A 13,903-nucleotide genomic window follows, 5' to 3' on the forward strand; every position below is an offset into this window, starting at 1 on the left:
GAATGAGTAGACAGAATTGGACCGAGCGGAACAAATTGGACTGGAATAGACCTAACTGGACCAAATAGAAATTTTTTAATTTTTAGAGAGAACAAATTAGCTTTAAAAAATTTTAGAGAAAAAATTATACATTATATTACAATATAAAATAGTGACTTATTCCCACACATTATGTGGGTTTGCGACTAGTATAAGTACATGAGCATACCGGTTTATAATGAGTTTGAACCTTTTGAACTATAATCTCTGTAATAGAACGGATGCCTAATAAATCTATACATAAATAAATGACAATAGAATTTTGATTTTTTACAATTTCTGTCCTCAAGCAATCTGGGTTTTATTTATTTTTGGTGCATTTGAAATCTAATATTTACAATGACAGGGAAAAAAAGAAAAACTGCCATGGATACATTCTTCAAGCTGGATGACAATGGCCAGCAGAATATTTTCGTAAGTTTCTAGTAGTAGTTTCCCATTTAAGCAATGGGGAATATAGTACAAAATGTTCAAGAAGCTTGCATTAAAAATTTTGTATGCTTCCAGCCTCATGAAACAATGATGTTCAGCTCTAATACCATTTTACTGTAATAGAGAATAAGATAATACTAATAGAGACAGAAAAATTAACTTTTAGAAAAGATAAGGTGAATTTTATAATTAACCCTCATATCATATTGTCAAAGTCCAATCTTTTTTAAGTGTTACTTCTCACTGGGGTCCATGGGAATTATTACAATTTTATTTTTCCTCTTGATTTAGAAGTATCCCTAGGTACTTTATTTGGAGAGTACAATTTAATTTTTCCGTGTGGATGTTTACATGGGTCCTCTTCACTTGCAGTTTCTCTGTTTTCAAAGTTATTCTGGGATTTCCAACAATCTGACAACCATGATTTCCCCTGCTCTTGAAGTTGCTCCTGTACAAAAATGACGAATATGAATTAGAACCACCACAATAAATAAAAAAGGGCAAACAGGGAAAGCAGAAGAAAAAGTAGGAACAAAATAATCACAGGTTTAACAATGCAGTTCCATGGTGAAAACTAAAATATTTTTCTATTAATTTGTGGAATCTTATCTTTATTCTCAATGAAAAAAAAAAAAAAAATTATGCATTCTACTGTGCTACAATGCTTATCAAAGTCTTATTGAAAATATTCTTAGCTCTTTTCAGTAAGACTGCAATCTAATGCAGTGAATTGGTGACTCAATTGTCCATTTCTGGCACCAACCCTTTGGCTACCAAGCAAGTTCTTTTCAACGAGACTCAGATCTAAAGCAGTGAATTGGTCAGTTGACTCAATTGTCATTTCTAGCACCAAGTCCTCAGGGTAATAAAGTGAGCTTTGGCCCGAGGGAAGGGAGAAGAGGAGATTTTTAACTATTGGCTCTGTTTGATGATATGTTTATTTTATTATATTTTATTCTTGCTTGCTTGACAAGTGTAAAACCCTACAAACTAATACAAAAGCCACACCCTAACCCTGATCGCATGTTTCAGCTTCCCTACCAGTATCAAATATAAAAGACATCATTAATTTTAGAAAATTATGGTGTTAGATATATTTGTTGAGCCATTACCAATATTAGATGTAACTGATGTTCATTAGAGGGAGCATTAAATAGATATATGTACCATATTATTTTCAAACATAGTAGTCTTTAGTAAGCATTGGAAGTGACCATGGGTTAATAGAAGAATTTGTGTGGTATGCCTTTGTGTTAGAACTCCATTCCTTCTCTCTTATATATGTGTTTGTTTGTTTCTTAAAAAATAAGCAAACATTGTAAGTGATTTCAAAAGTATGAATCTCAGGCACACCATCCTTGTCATTGTCAATTTTATTTGTCTAAATCTTGTTTGTCCTAAATTTTTACTTTTCAAAACCCTCTTTGGAATACAACCATGAAGTTAATTTCAAATGCAGCGAGACAGAGAAAAGTAAGAAAGAAATTTAATCCATAAGCAATTGATGTAACACTGACCTCTGTCACAAAGAAGGCATGGAAACCGGGTGGAATTCTATGGGGTATCTCAACAACTGCAACAGGACATTGTTTTTGCATCAAGTACATTAACTGATGATTTTCTGCATAATTATAAATGAAAAATTGAGATTGTATCATCATCAAAAATTCAAAACTTTAATCTGTATCATCAACAGTTGATGTAACAAGTTGGGATATCAGCATGTATTGTAATATTTTTCTCCTTTGATGCAATTTAAAAAGCCTAAATTTCCAAAAATTAGGAGCAATCAATCCTCTATAACCTTCTTACAAAACCTTTGAATCTCATAATTTGACTAGCATTTACTTTATTTAACAAAGCAAAAACATTAATCATCAAAATTTTCGTGCATTAAATTAAAAGAGAATATGAATTTGTCAAAAGTGGGAGAAATGAAAGTATTACCCAGTATTCTCATCATGCACAAAGAATATTAAGTAGCCATCATCTTCTTCAGATGTAATGCCAGGCACACGAGGGACAAAAATAGCCTTGGAACCAAATCTGCCAGGTCCAAAGTCATAGATGCCTTGTACATTTCCTCCAACTTCAAGTTTTGTTTTTCCAGTCTTTGGTTCAGCATGCAGATCAAATTTGATAATCCCAGTGATTTTTGCGGTGTTGTCAAATATGGTTCCGTATACATACCATTGTCTCCTGCATAGATACAAATGATGGAATACATAAGGACTTGACACCTAAGAGAACAAAATGAATTAAGCATGGCTGCTAGCAAAATGATGAAGTATACTGCAGAACAAAAAACGGGGTTCAGAACCTATTCAAAAAAAAAAAAAAAAAACCAAAAGATCATATAAATATGGCCTTCCAGTATCTAGCTTCTCTAATCTGCTGCTCGAATGGGAATTCTTGCAAACTCTGAGTGCATCTACTGACAACAAACAACCCAAAATCTCCCATTACAAACAGTTGATGAATACCTGCCAGTGTAGCTCTCATTCACCCTAGGAAAATCTACAGCAGATGCAGATAATTTCTTCTGTGAAGCTAGACCAGTTTTCATGTTGAATCTCATCTCATACCTGAAAAGAATAGTAACTATCAGAAAGATGTACGCAGGCCGCTTTGAAATTTCATAAATAGGTGAAAGACCTACAGCTCAGAAGAAAAAAATTTTGAGCTCTTCTTTCACAATCCCATTGAGCCTGTCCATATCAAAATTCTCAAGGTGACAATTGATCAGAACAACTTCATCCTCCTCCTCCCAAGCATTGGCTAGCAAAAGGAAGTCATTAAAAAAAGTAACAAACTTTAATTATAGCTTAATCATGAACCACGAGAAGTTATAAAGTTGCAAATATAGAACAATGAAATCGGCCAAATCTCAACCAATAGTAAGGAATAAGCTCCTTTCCCCCAGATTGAATTGACTGCAAATTCATCTTAGATTGACTGCAGATTAAGAAAATACAAAATAACCAATGATAGAATCTTGAATCTAATGAAGCAGCTCCTCTGGTCAACATACATCATCATCTTTATTCATCCTGATCAGTAACATACATACATCATCCTTATTTTCAATTTATGATATGTAGACATGGACATGGACATGAACATCAAGTTCCAAAAAAAGAAAACACAAAAGGTGTGACATGAAAACTTCTAGAATCAAAAGACACAAATATGTGTTTTAAAATTCTGTCAGGAAGATGTCACAATAATTTGGGTCAATGAAATGTCCAAAATTCTACCAGAGAAGTTACTTAGAAGAATAATAGAAAACATGGAACTTATAAATAAATTAAGGTGAAGAATGTCCTTTAATTTAAGCACTTAAGAATGTCCCATTTCTATCAGTCAACAAATCCATGCAATGGTGAATAGGGAAGGAGCTGCTGGCTTAAAAAATTAAAAGGAGGTTCTCAACAAATCAAGGGTAGATCCCAAGAGATTTAACAGAAGATGTCATGTGATTATAAAACTGATAGGCATGAATAGATTTGTGTAGCCAATCCCAAGTGAGAAGAGTATGTTAATGCAAATCAAGAACAAAAAGCTCTGATAATTGAGTTAGTAGGAAAAAGTGATCAGATTATAAAAATATTGTTGTTTTGAAACAATTCGTTAAAATACAATATCTTTTGAAATTGCATCTTCAGGTCACAATATTAACTGAAATTGTGTCTCGATGTGATTTTATGATTGGTTCAAAATTGTTGCCACCACCACCACAAGAGGATATCCAGTATGCAACGTGAAATTGCATGTTGAAGATTGGATTTCAACCAAGACAATTTACCCAGGGGTGAATTGCATTGTGAAGAATGAATCCTTTTTATTGATACAAATTGAGGCATCCCCCACTAGATTCATGTGGCCTACCTGGATTCATCTGTTGAGGATCTATAGTTGACCCAAAGTGTTGAGATAAGGTTTTTTTTTTTTTTTTTTTGATGGGGAGATAAGGTTTTGTTGTTTTACTCAACCATGAAATCATTGCTTTAACCTAAGATTTCAATGTGCAGTGAAATCACATCTTCAACCATGATTTCACACTACTTATGTGAATACACCAGCCCCCAATGAAATTACGAAGTAAGCATGGAATTGGATCTTCAAGAAAAGATTTCAACCTGAAATTGTGACTTCAAGATGTGTGATATAGAAAAGTTTTACTTTTACAGTTTGTTTCAAAACTATGGTAATATGGTTTTTTTTTTTTTTTTTTAAAAATTTGATATTAAAATTAAAATTTTCCCCCTAATCAATCTACATTCTGGCACAGCAAAAGGATTGCAAAGCAAACAAGCGCACCATTATGGAAGATGAAGCAACTTGGAAGTTCAAACCATCTTATTTGCAGCTCATCTTTGCGCATCGAGGAAGTACACCAAAGCGAGCTTTTTTATTTGTGTCAAATTCCCATAACATCGTGTTTTCAATCACCATTTCCTGAAAATCAAAATTTAAACAATTATTCCAAGTTGCACGTGGTAAGATTGATCCAAGTTGCAACAACTTTACAAGTTCAATACCTTTCCTCTGACACACAACGAAAGATCCATGAAAATTGCATAGTTCTCAGTAATGGCAAAATCATGCATCATGATAGGCTCTGATATTGTTATTGGTACAGGGTCATGCATGAAACCATCCTTGGAAATTACTCTGTAAGTGAGATATGTTGGTGAATTTGAATAGCCAAATGAAAACATCTCGCCTGCATGGAAGGATTCTGTAAGTTAAAAGGACTCTTCCATCACAATGAGTTACTGAGTTTCTTTTATAAGGATGTCTTTACCAGTGAATGGGTCAACTTTTGGATGAGCAGTAAAGGAATGCGCCAATCTCTTGTCATAATCCAGCATGCCAAGAGTTTGAAGATCTCCATCCTCCAAAACTTTAAGGACATCTAAGTATTGCAATGAGAACAATCTCAGTTCTATGTTTGAGGCAAGAAATTATTTGAAAGAGTTCATATATGACAACCAAATTGGCATTACTCTGTAATGCCTTTTTCCCCCCACCATAAAAAGCATAGTGGTTACATCATCATGGCAATACAATCAGTAAAGCAACCCAGAAATATAAATAGATAATTTATATGCTGATGGGGATATATAGACACATCTCCTTATCAGGCTATCTGATCAATGGAATGCAGAGAAACCCCCCCCCCCCCCCCCCCCCCCCCCCCCCCCATTTTATTTTTTCCCAGAAGTAAAAACAAAAGTAGAAAGCTTTCAAGGTTTATCAGCCTCTTGAAGTGCTAGAAGTTTCCCATGGTGATATATTAGAGCAGTATTACCTGGACACAGATGACAAATAGGGGGAAAATGAGATATACCCATTACAAATGGATTGTAAATGCCTTTAAGGCTATCAAAATTCAAATGCACCTAGAACTTTCATGCTGGGGGGAGTTTGGGCCCACAAGTGAGGAAGAATGTTAAAATAATGTTTGAATGATTCATTTCACTCCTTCCTAATAGCTTGGGCTTTTGGGACAATATATAATATATCACCAATAGTTGCAAATGACCTTTGGGTTAATTGGCACCTCCACCCCACTCATAGTATGAGGTGATGGTTAAGGTCCCATGTTTAAGTCTCCAATGGGGGAAAAAAATAATTTCCAGGTATATCAGTGTACCTGCACCCTAATGTTTAGGGATACAACCGATAAAAGACCTATACACACAGAAAAGCCAAGTCAACCTTAAGATTTATTAAAATCAAAAACCGGATAATACATAAAATAATGTTTTTGAAATGTACTAAAGGAAACTATGAGCATCCTAGCAGATGATGTCTTTTCATTCCAGCAAAATTTAAACACTAGACTAACTTACCAGTTCCAGTTACATTTCCATATGAAATATCTAATACTTTCAATTTTACTCTCAGCATTCACATGATCATCATGATTAATCCAAACAATCCCGTGAGATCTCCAAGCTGGAAAATGAAATAAAAAATAAGAAAAGAGACAACACACTGTAATGTAACCACCAAATTGAAAATATACGACAGACATTTATCTGCTCACTTTTTTAATACTACAATCATCAATTACCTTATCACAAACTTTATCTTTTATCACTCCATTAGCAGTAAAGTTCATATGCACAGGCAAAACATGTCACTAAAAAGTGGAGAAAATCCTAATGGCGTGAAGCACCAAATGAATATACCAGAAAAGAGAGGAAAAGAACAAAAGAAACCTATAGCTTACAGGGGCGGAGCTGTGTTGAAGGGGAGGGGGGTCCATGGCCCCCCAAGATTTTGAAATTTAAAAAAAAAAAAATATATATATATATATATAATTATTTTAATATTTTTAAAATTTAGTCTATAAAAATAAGAGTTGTCCCCCCAATATTTGAATTAGTTTGACGATGCTCTTAAAAAAAATAATTGGTCTAATAGTAATAAAGATATAACTTTATTTTTTGTAATTTTATTTTTTATTGTAAAATGTGCTCTTATAACTGTTAGATATTTGATAAAGTTTGGCATTAAATATGTTTGAATCTATCTTTTTTAACCCGTTATGTGGCAATTAATAAGTCATTGACTCATTAAAAAAATCTTATCATTAAAACTATACATGAAATGTGTCTTTAGTTGCCACATAATAGGTTAGAACAAGATAGCTTCAAATATGTTTGGAGACTAATTTATTCCTCCAAGTTTTGGATCATTCATATTTTTGAAAATTTTATTAGTTCAATTGAAAGATTTTTTACTTACTTTAATATAAAATTTGATAATTTGTATTTAAAATGAAATTTTCTAAGAATTTCAATATGAAAATGGAAAAAATGAATTTTATTTTATGAAAGATCACAATCAAACATAATTTTTGATTGAAAATACTAAGCTCTAATTTATTTTTTTTGTTGGGTGTTTATATATAAATATATATATATATGTGTGTGTGTGTATATATAATATAAAAAAACATATATATATATATATATATATGTGTATGTGGGGGTTGTCTTGATAAATATATTAGTACCGCAACTTGACCCCCCAAACAAAAATTCCTAGCTCCACCCCTAGGCTTACCAGTATACCTTAAAAAATTTAGCACCTCCAAAATACTCTTCTTGTTGAAGCTTAGATGTCCTTACATAGCGGGAGACATAGGTTGCTTTCCCATCTTTGATGCGCAAACCGTGAACCATACTGCAAAATTAAAAGGTATCACCTAAATCCCTTCTTCTTTTAACAGATTAATCAGGGGTAGATGTAAGGGTTCCCAACAAGGCAACAACATTCATGAATCTAAAAAATCTAATGAAAAAGTGGAAAGTCTGTAAAATGCAGAACAAAATATCAGAAGATATCCAACTATAATATACTAACATAAAACTGAACATATCCAACTATAATATACTAACATAAAACTAGCAGGATGGTTAGAAACAATCAAGTGCTCTCCACCAAAAATACAGACACAAAATTCACCAAAACCAACCAGAATATAACACTAGATAGCGTAATAAACGTCATGAAAATAGGAAATGATATAAGCAAACTAAAATCGAGTTTTCTTTTCCCTTCACTAATACAGAAAACAGCTGAGCTTGCCCAGGGATCATAAAGAATGAAATCAAGCATATTATCTTCTTTCTTTCCTGATGATTGAGCATATCATCAGGAAATCCAAAGTTGGTTTTGATTACATTACTCCACGATTATGTTTCACTCTTAAGACCGGGTTCTGTAAAAAATCATAAATACTTTGAACTCACTAATTAACATGACAGTTGCATTCAATGCAGTTAAACTAGTAAAAGTTCAGATTCAATGCCTGCCACCAGAGAAATAGTCATGGAGAAAGTTTTCACTCATAGCAAATTTGATTCAGTGATTCATGTAATTAAACCAGTAAAAATTCAGTGTTTAATATCAAGACAATATCTGTATCCAAACTTCGCGTCCTTAACCTCAAGTGCCAGTGTCAAATAGCTTAACGTATTTAGGCATGAGAAGAACCTCAAAAAGGTGGGAAAGGGGGAAAAAAGCAAATGCTTATTAGAAAAATGATTTATTTGGCTCCATCGCCAGACTGCAGTTGTGTCCAAAAAATCAAGGTTTTTCAATTAAATTTCATGGGAGTTAGTATGACAACCACGCACCAGATACAAAATCCAACTGATTCTATACAGACTAAAGAATGAACTACAAGGGTTCACTTCACATATAGCCGACACATATGATGACTCAAGAGAATTGACACTTCACTATATGTACTGATCATATATTATGCAAATATCATATTTTAATGAGGTGAGTAGATCAATTGATGTAATTTCAAATTAAATGGAGTTGCCAATTTTTTTTCAAATACTTGGATCTTATTAGATGTTAACTGACACTTCTTGTTATTTTTTTATTGTGGAAAATATTGGCCTTTGACTTTGAGCAGTCAGTAACCCCAAAAAAGCACCCACATATCAAACACACTAAGCAAAGAGACATTAATGGTATTCTGAAGTGGGAAACCAGGTACTGAAGTTATATGTTAGAATTATTTCTTCAAGAAAACTGGAAAGAAACACTGGTAGAATGAGGGAGCAGAAAATCACGCACCCATTTCCATCAAACCTGCAAAGAGAGTAAAAACGGAAATAAGTACAATATGACCTGGTTATGAACAGAATTTTCTTTCACAAGAACTTGAAGATCCCAGGCTTAACACCCCCACACCCCCAAAAAAAGGAAATCTACCAAAAAGATAAGGGACCAAGATTATAAAAAAAATTCTAACTTCATATACAGAAGGCAGTTGAACATATTTCTTTACTTGGGATTAAGCCAAGTTATTATAGTAAATAGTTCCACAGGAAGAAAAGACAAGAGACATACCAGTTATATCCAGCCACCGGGGTGAACTTTGGGTTTGGACCCACCCTAACAAACTCTCCATTTAAGCATTCCTGTGAGACACATTTTACATTCAATGTCATTGGCCACAGAGGCATGATAAGATGCAGCTTGAAGTATCAAGAAATAAACAAATAATTGGTGAATCTGTCAACCATGTTCACCAGAAAACAAAATATATAAAATTTTAACCAAGAAATAGCACATATCAAAACTAAAGGCAATAGGAAAGTATTCAAGAAAGCAAGTTCTTATGTGACAATGACCACTTATTATATTGCAACGACGGGGTAGTATATACTAGTAGAAGAAGCTACGAGGATAACAAGAATGCCAAAAGAAATCAGTCAAGGAAGTGAGGCAAACATAAAACCTTGTTATTTGGGTATGCATGCATTTGCATATGCCACATGATTTTGGTTTTGCTTGTTTCATAATGGCAATGAAATGAAAAAACAAGATTAATGCCAGTAAGACTAATTAGCACATCACCAACTATGTCTCCTGAACTAGCAGATTTATCTACAGCTGGCTTGCCTGTCAGTGTATCGGGAACACATCTAAACCACATTGTTATGATTGTTCAGTACATATTTCTAAACTTTCCGTCCTCACTCACGCAAAATCTTAACTTTCTACATATCTTATATAGATAAATTGGAAGGCTCACATATCAAACGCCAGACTCAAGTGCACAGCTTATTCACTAAAAGCACATTGTTGCTTCCACAATTATACAAAGTAACAACAGCAATACAAAATGGTAACACTCTTTAGGTTCACACTGTGAACGTGACAATTTAAATATCTTTTTTGTGATAATTACATAGTTGGGGGTGGGGGATTTGAACCTCTAGACATCTCTGTTAAAAATACCAAAAAGTGTCAATTGAATTACAGAGCTCTTGGCAACAATTAAAGTGATAGTTCCTTCATAACTGTGCAACAAATATATCCATTCTTTAAATATAATTATAAAGGTCATCTACATTATAGATTTTTTCAATTTAAGTCAGATATCAATTTATCAAATTTGATAAATTTCTCAATTAAGAAACACAGTATATTCACCATCCATTAACACATAGAAAACTACAGTACTAAGATTAATGCAACATTTTATTTTATTTTATTAGTAAGTTACACATGCATATAATGAGTCATGAATTCATGATCTCACCCTCCACCAAGGACTTATAAAAGAAGGAGGTGTAAGTTGAGCTAAAACTCATTGGCGAGATTACTTCACCATCATAGAGAAAACAATCCAAAATTTTCCACAAACACCAGAATAATGCTACTAATAAATTTTACAAAGCAATGTTTAAAAATTCTAATATAACCCTCTTTTTGGTTGCTCAAGAAACTTAGCTGTCCATTTGGTTTGGGTGAAAAAGGGAAGGATGGTCTCTAGATTTGATTTGTTAAAACATTCATTATTAACATAATATTGAGGTGGCAGTTGATGTAGTGGTATTGACTTGGATGTACAATTTGTACACACAATGTCCATAATTTCACACATGATGTCCACATTTTATTTTATTGATAGACACATTTAAAACGTAAAATTAGTGATTTGTACGGACAATGTACAATAAGGATTGATGAGAATCAATGTCTTAAGTTTTAAGAGTAATTAGCTAAGTTCCTGTACGATGTGCGGTGCAACTCATTATTAGTTTTCTCTAATATTTCAATAAGATTTAGTTTAACTGGTTGGCATCTCAATTTCTAATAGAGACATTCAGATTCAGATCTCTCACCCTCAACTATCGATGTATAAAAAAAAAAAAATTCAATAACTTTCCTTGTAAAAAAAAAGGGTAATCTTTAGTTATTTTATAGACAAAATAGAAAGACACTAAGAATAGTGTAATGATTTGATCATAGTATATATATATATATATATATATATGTGTGTGTGTGTGTGTGTGTGTGTGTGTGTGTGTGTTTAAATTGAAAATTGCAGATATATTAGGACATATAAATAGGCATGTTTCATGCCAACAAAAAATGCAAATATCCTTCAAATTATTTTTTTTACATTATGGATTTTGTGTTAGTAAAATTTTTTTTTCCCCCTTTTTGTTAGACATTGTTTCAATAGTTGCAAAGACAACTAAGATTTTAGTAAGAATACCATATTTCAAATCAATTGTTCCTCACATAAAAAAAAATAAAAAAAAAATTCAATTGTTTCTCATATAAATCTTAGAAAAAATGATATTAAAATTTCATTATGCTTAAAATAATTAATATAACAAATTTGAGCACTATAAAAAATCTTGCTATGTAATAGAATAAATACCAAATTACAATAAATACCAAATTATCCAAATCATGCTATATAATAGAATAATATTATATTTTTATATGCTATATTTATTTTTTTTTTAATGAAATAAGATAATATTTAACAATCAAGAGAAAAAAAAAAAAAAACCAACAACAACAACAATTTAAAAAACAAAACTAAAATCGTATTAACCCAAAGTAGAGTTTTAAAGAATATAAAAAAAAATTATCAACCTAAAGCAGAGATGCAAGAAAAATAAAAATTCGACCAAAATTTTGAGAGAGAGAGAGAGAAACAACCTTTTTTGTGAGGAAAATTATGCATAGAATGGAAAAGATAATGACAAATTTATAGTAAGAGTGTGTAAATAAGAAGAGACAAAAATAAAAGGAAGATGAAGGAAAGAAGAAAAATGATATTAATGCAAAGGGTAGTGGAGAGATGAAAAGATAAGGGAGGGAGAAAAGTTGGAGAAGTAGTGGAGAGATGAAAAGATAAAGAAGTGAGAAAAGTTGGAGAAGTATAAATATTAAAAAAAAATGTTAAAAACAATTATAGGAAAATTGGGAAGAAAAATGATAATGGCATGAACGTTGATGTGGCTCAACTAGAGTGTAGCAACAATAAATACTACAATTCAACTTTCAGATATATATATATATATATATAAGTGCTACAGACAATAAACTCTCAAAAAAAAAAAAAAAAAAGATGCTACAGACAACAATTTTCCTTATTCTTAAAATAAGTGAAGCTTTAAAATGCCTATATAAGCCAAATAATTAACACCAAACATGTACTAAATTTTTTCGATGCACCTTTTGCTAAAGTTTGTTGAAGTACTCTTTAAAAAAAAAAAATAATCCTCATCATAAATGCCAGTGGTACCATGGAACTACAAAGCCCTTGGCCGTTCAAGTTTAGGTTATTAGTTATACCCAAAAAAGAAGTTGTGGAGGAAATTAGCTAAAAAACTAAAGTTGTATTTAACCAAAGGGAAAATCTTGTTACACACTCGTTATTGCTCACTTCATACACACTTCACTTGAAAACATGTTTTGAAAACATGGTCTTAGTTAAATGAAATGGTGAAATCGTGTTTTGAAAACACAGTTTCATAACTTTAACTGAAATCATGTTTTCAGTCCACGTGACAGGTAGTGTGTGTATGGCAAGTGAGTAACTCTTAACCTAATAACAAACCAAAAAAATATACTACTCACATCTCAAACTCTTTCTTTGCTAGACCCCAAGCACTTTATGCATGAAGAAATGTCAATTCAACTAGGCTGGATTTACTTGAGTAGGCATTATGAAGGAAAAATATTCTCTAACACTCGTTTACATCCATTTTTTTACAACAATATACACATTTTTGAAAAATTAAAATTAAAAAAAAAATAGAACAGACCGTGAGTTCATAAAGTAGTATTTAGTAGTTAAAGTAGAAGTAGTAGTTAAAGCAGTGTACACAGTACAGTAGTACTCACAGGAAGGTGGCCTTCGACAAGGAGATTGGTGGTGGGAGGGGTCTCTTCAAAAATGGGAGTGAATGTACTCGAGAGATAGTGGTGAGGGAGAGAAGAATGGTTGTCATGGTACATTAACTTCACCATCACCTTCTCCACAAAGTCTATCATCTTTGAACTCAACCCTATGTTTGGCTTTGGCGCCACCTTCACTATCCCCCCTCCTCCTCCACCACCGCCATGCCTTTGCTTCTCCTCCTCCATTTCTGTGTGTGTGTGTGTGAGAGAGAGAGAGAGAGAGAGAGAGAGAGAATTAGAGCAATGCTGTTACTAGAAATCTCTTACCAAATAAGCTCTAAGTCACTCCATTTTTATTATGTCAATTGTCAAGTACCTAGGATTCAAGTCAAGTACGCAAGTTTAAAAATTGTCACATCAACAAGTCAAGTACGCAAGGGCACACATGTGAGCACCCACAACTTCTTGGGACTATGTAAATATATAAAATAGCATAACTTATATCACAATTTTTCACGCGATAAATTTTGAGCGGTGAAAATAAAGATTGATAAATTTATATGAAAGTGATAAACAGCCAAACGTTACTTGTGGTAAAAATTGTGACAATTTGGCTACGTTTCCTACATGCGCAAAGGTGTGCTCAATGCAAGGAAAGTATTTTTTTACAATATAAAATAATTTTCATAATATTTTTTTTATACCAATTCAATGAACAAGTTTTTATTGATTTTCATATAAA

At 32.6% G+C, this 13,903-nt stretch overlaps 1 pseudogene; it reads right to left on the bottom strand.

Moving 5' to 3' along the window:
- Positions 1–693: 693 nt before the first annotated feature.
- Positions 694–13,407, bottom strand: LOC115984469 (annotated as a pseudogene).
- Positions 13,408–13,903: the final 496 nt, after the last annotated feature.

The sequence above is a fragment of the Quercus lobata genome, chromosome 4 (assembly GCF_001633185.2).
Source record: "Quercus lobata isolate SW786 chromosome 4, ValleyOak3.0 Primary Assembly, whole genome shotgun sequence".
NCBI lineage: Eukaryota > Viridiplantae > Streptophyta > Magnoliopsida > Fagales > Fagaceae > Quercus > Quercus lobata.